Source organism: Pinus tabuliformis, chromosome Q (genome assembly GCF_031772625.1).
Source record: "Pinus tabuliformis cultivar Carrire ecotype Pingquan chromosome Q, CPIR1, whole genome shotgun sequence".
In the NCBI taxonomy this organism is placed as follows: domain Eukaryota; kingdom Viridiplantae; phylum Streptophyta; class Pinopsida; order Pinales; family Pinaceae; genus Pinus; species Pinus tabuliformis.
This window is the reverse complement of record NC_142296.1, coordinates 441,709,412-441,715,411: the sequence shown is the minus strand read 5'-3', so window position 1 is coordinate 441,715,411 and position 6,000 is coordinate 441,709,412.

The window sequence follows — 6,000 nt, the reverse complement described above, 5'->3', positions numbered from 1 at the left end:
TTATACAAAATATACAATGTCATGATTACAAAAGGTCATTATGAAGATCGAACCTAGTTACAATTTCTAACAATGGTTTCAAGCTTAGAATTCTTAATCAATGAGAAATGGGGCTATGCAAATAAAAGGATGGGAATCCTATATAAGGCACGTTTTTTTATCAAAATTGGAATTTTTATTAGCGAGTACCCATATTGTTTTTAGCACAATAATGACAGACATTTCAAGCTACAAATATTCATTCTTGGATGTGCCTCTGGTTTTGATGGTGATCAAATAAAGTGAAAAAGAGTATTGCACAAATGAGATGTTGAAGCAGTTACGTTCAACCATAGACTCCACTTTAGCATATTTTTTTTGATATGTTAAGTGATGAGATTCTAGGGTTCTCAAGTGCACCTAAGAAGGAAACTTGTCACCAACTTGGAGCTAGATGTTATCCATAGATTTTTGAAGAACCAATTGACACCATTCTCCGCATAGAGAATTTTTGTCATTTAAGAAGGAAAAATCCATCCTAACCTGTGGAAAACAAAGAAAAAGGGAGGTTTTTCCAAAATATTTGAATATGGATGTCAATAATTCAATATGTCATTTTTGACATATTTAATATTCTTGTGGGAAGGATTGTTAAATTGTAGGTTTATCAAATAATTTGTCACTGTGTTAATCTTTTTAGAAAAGTTAGTGTTTCGAATCCTCAGTTAGATTCATCTTCAATACCAAAGGTGAAGAAAGGAAGAGGAAAAGATTCATATTAATATATACATGACCAAGGGGGAGGAAAAGAGAGCGAGGAAGTTAGATAACATAAGAAAACAAAGTGGGGGTAACCTTAAAAGATATCTTAAAGGTCAAAGGTATAGATGAAATTAATAAGTATAATTTCGGGAATAAAAAAATTATATCATACTAAAAGAGGTCTAAATAATAGTAATATGCTATAGTATTAGTATTAGAACAAAGTTAATATTAAGTAATAATATTATCAGTATTACTAAAATGCTAGTAAAAATAATAATATTGTAAGTACTACTAATACTAATGGTGATATCAAAGAAATAATATTAATAATATTAGAAATATAAGTACTAATAAACTATGAGAATACATATAAGTTTAAATAAATGTTAGAAATGAATGGTATATATATAATAAAGAACAATAGAAATAAACATATATAATAGTGTTAAAGTATTACTTGAAAATAATTAATACTATAGTACTAAATAATAAATTAGGTTTATATAAACAAGAGAGGATGAACCAGTGAAGCTAAAGACAAGGGAGGAGAAGGAAAAGAAAAAGGGAACAAAGGGAAACTAGGTAACAAAGGAACAAGGAAGAAGTGAGTCACCTTTGATTGTTAAATAATGGAGGCTAGCTTTTGCTCATCTCCAAACAACCATTCTTTTTCATATTATTAGGGTTCTTCATAATTTCTAAGGCTTTTCTTAGGTGACGCTTGTAGTTGTGATTTTATTGAGCAAGGATTTGAGTGTCTTCCAAGTATACATGATGTTTTGTTTTGACATAATGTATCACAATGGCTAAGGAGTGAACTCTTTCATTTTTTATATCAGCTCCATGTTCTTTCATCCTAATTTTTAAAGATCTTCTTGTTTCTCCAATATAACATAGAACATAGAAGCAAGAAATTTTGTGGATACCCTTTTTGTTAGTGGTTATCAATGTTGTCCTCCATTGATCTCATTCTTTGTCTCATTTAAGTCATTTTCTTACAATGCATAATGCAATGTGGAGCAATGCATTGGTGAAAAGACCTATACAAAGGATGAAAAACCAATGCGCTTAAATGAGACCATTGGGATTTAGTTGCATGTGGATCCACAAGTTAAGAAGGTTGGTATCCTTCATCAACTAAGGTATGATGAAAGACTTTTAAATTTCAATATTCTAAATTTGAATCCCTACCAAGGTGCCTTTATATGATCATAACATTATGTACCAGAGAGGGACTCAACTTAGACTAATTTATGTCAAAACTCTTTAAAACACATTGAGAAATATTTTGCATATAAACTTGAGTGGTCGCATCCATTTTACCTAGAATTCATGCATTGCAGTTGAAGTTGTTATACATTATTGGTAAACACAAACACATGTTCCATTAAAACAATGGCAAATTACTATTTTCACTATTGAACAAAAGAAATGGTTTTCAGTGTTTTAGAAGCCATATGCAAAGATACTTCTCATATTTCTACTAAAATGACAAAGTGAAGTAGTAAAGTCATAAAATCGACCAAAGGAATTAGATTTGTGGGTAGAGGCATGGAGGTTGTATATAGTAGTGTGGAAGCACTTCCTTATGATATTGGGTGAATCGTGAAATGATTTGTTGCAATATAAACATCTAATTATCAAATTGTCCAGTACATAGAAAAATTCATCCACTTGTTAGGTGACTTGGCACATAAAACATGACTTTTCATTTGAATGTTGTTCCTTGAACTTATAGACAAGTTTTAAGGACATATAGCATGACGAGGAGTTGAAATGATTATTGGAGCATTTGGAAAATATAGCAAGGTAGCCTTAATGACTTGTGAAGAAGTACAAAGCCAAGACAAGAAGGGACATGTAATGGAGAAGTGAGTGTTTGATCTCAAAAATGTTTGCACACTTAACCAAGTGGTAGCATTATGTAGAGCCAACTTGTTGATGCACTTGGATATAGAGAAAATCTATGATCTATTACAATGAGGTTATGATATATATATATATATATATATATATATATATATATATATACAAGTGGGAGCAACAATTTTTTTTTAGCAGAGTTTTAGTTGGTACATTGACCTAAATGTATGAAAGAACAATTTCGATGGAGATCCAACTTATTAAGTTTTGTAATAAATTCAAGAGTCATATTTTGGGAATTATCTAACCATAGTTGGAAGAATGTTCTCCCTTTTTCCACATTGGCAGATGCTTGGAAGCATTATTTTCTTGACTTAGAGAGGAGGCATACTTTGGAGATTTTTTGGAGGCAAGTGTTGATTTTAGAAGTCCACATTTCCATCTTGAATAAGGACCTAGGGTCGTACTTTCACATTAGGTGAAAGAAACCAAGCCTTTGGGTGTGGCTTGGGAAACCCCTCTTAAATGATGTTGTGGATGTATGCAACGTGTGTGCTTATTTTGAAACATCAACAAGACTTGATTGGAGAAGAAAACAACTTTGAAGGGGGTTGGATGCTAGGCAATTGAAACCCTTATTCTCCTCATTTTTGGAGATGGGTCATTGTTGAGTGCTTATGTGTTTTGAATTTTGTACAAGTCACTTAAGAATCATTTATTTTGTATTTTAATATATAATATTTGTATAAAATGACCTTTTTCCCCTCCAAAGGATAGAATCACTGCTTTTGGATTTAAAAATAAATAAATATTTTAATATAAAGGAAGTTGAGCATTTATTCTATAAATAGAGGTGTACTTCCTCTCATTTTCTCATGGTTGGATTGGGGAAGAAATCTCTTAGCAAGTCTAAAATTTCTTAAATTTGTTCGAGTTATTTTGTCATAGATTTGTGTTATTGATGGAAGAAAAAGGCTCCTCATTGAAAATACTAAGTGTGGATGCTTTCTTAAGTGTTATGGATGAACATCAATTTACTTAGTAAGTGTTATACTTAGTAATTTATTGTGGGTGTGTTCATCGAATGTATTATAAAATGCAAATGTGTTCATAAAGCGGTGAAGGCGCATTTTTATTATGTTGTTCTTGAATATATCATATCTTGTAAATCCTATGAAGATTTCTAGAAGAGAATCTTTCTACGATATTGTTGAATTTTGTAACTATGGTCGATCTTCATAATGTATATATGGCCCTTGATGTATTTATATTGATTATTGTAAAGCATATTATAAATTCTAGAGTCTATATATATATATATATATATATATATATTCAAGTCCCATTTCGACCTTTAAAAGAAGAAAATTGAAATTTTTTGGCTCCTAGTTTGTCAAGTCAGCGCAAGCAGAGACACCCATTCAATCCATCCAGTTCACTATATAAAGGTAGTTCGATATCCTCCTCAAGGCACCAATTCACACTCTCTCAAGCAAGATAGTTTCTAAGCATCCTAGAAAAGAACAAGAACGACAAGGATGACGAAAAGAAGGACGAAATGCATCTCTTTCTCTCTTCTCTAGCTCACATGTGTGGAAGGACTCTCTCTCTCTAATTCACATACTTTCTGGGCAGTTTCTATTGTAGGGCAAAAATTTCTGGGCCATTGAAGGGGGCTAAAATTATGGGATTCTAGCAGTTGCAGAAGGGCCGAAATTTTGGGGCAAATTAGAAGAAGTGAATTGTTGCATTAGTTTGGAAGGATTGACTTGGAGGGTTTGGCCATAGAATTGTTGAAGGTCAATTTGACCTAGTTGATGACTAGAAGTTCTAGGTGTGTCTCTTGTTGAACAGAAGAATTTCTCTATTGAAAAGGTTGTTGGGTTTTTCCCCTTAGTGGGTTTTCCTAGGGTGAATCTTGTGTTCTCTTTGTGCATTTTGATCTCTACTATTCTATTGTTCTTGTATGCTTGAGTTTATTTAGTATAATTTCCCCCAGGGGTATGACTTGTTGGCCAGCGAATGCATTGCTAAGGTGTTCATGTCGTTGTTCAGGTCACAGGTTCAAACCTCAATTTACCCATGCGTTGTGCTTGGCGGCGGTGTGGTTGTAGTTGGAGGTTATAGTGGCAGTCGTCGGGGATCGACCCCATGTCATGCAAGTACAAGTGACAACGCACTACCAATTTCGCCAATTATATATATATATATATATATATATATATATATATGAAGTATAATTGCTTAATGATATATTGGAATAATTAAAAGAAGATCAACATCATTAGAAGTAATTATCAGTTTTCATAAATATTGTGCTAGTATCTATTGCACTTGAAAAATCAACATGGTATCAAAGCTTTGGTGAAGGAAGGAACACTAAGATCACTCTTGAAGAAACCCTACATTGAGATCATTATTATCAAAGTCCTTTTTTATTTACATCCATGGCTTCTTCTATGAAATCAAAAAAAAATTAGAAGGGGTCTCAAACTTCAGAGCTTGGAAGACTAGAATTGATCTTATTCTTGCAAAGAACAAAGTCTTGGATATTGTGAAGGGTAAAGTTGTTGAACCAGTAGATAATGCAGGAAAGGAGAAGTTCAAAGAAGATGACATCACTTCCATGAGTCTTATTGTGGATTCCATTAGAGATCACCTGATTCCCTACATTGCAAAGCTTGAATCTTCAAAAGAAATGTATGATTCCCTAACCAAACTATTTACAGTGAACAACATTGGTCAAGTCATGAGTTGGAAGAATGAGCTTCATGATGTGAGGATGACAAATGATGACATTGTCTTCATATTTTGTAAGAATATCTCAAATAAAGGACCAACTTCAAGCAATTGGTGAAATCATCTCTGAGAAAGAACTCGTGACTACAACACTTAATGGACTACCTAGATCATGGGATGCATTTTTACCATGTATAAGTAGAAGGAAGGATGTTCCCTCTTTTGAAGAACTATGGACCTCTTGTGCTCAAGAAGAATCAAGGCTTATACCAAGAGATTGAAAGGAAGAAGACTCTCAAGCATTTGCGACTCGCTACAAGAAGACTAGAGGAAAGAAGAAGTTTGGCTTTGAAAACAAGAAGTCAGGTAGAAGCCCACCTCCTCCCCAATGGAAGACGGATATGTTAAAAGTTCAATGTTATGGTTGTCAGAAATTTGGACATTATAAAAATGATTGTCCTAAAATGGCTAATAACAAAGAGAAGAGGAAAACAACATTCTTTTGTCGTTGATATTGACGATGACCATCCAATGAAGTCTAAAGGTGACATAGATTTATTTTACTTTTTAGCTCTAATAGGTTCTATTGCAGATAGTGATGATATGTTGCTGGTAGATAGTGGCGCTTCAAGACATATGACATGAGATTGTGGA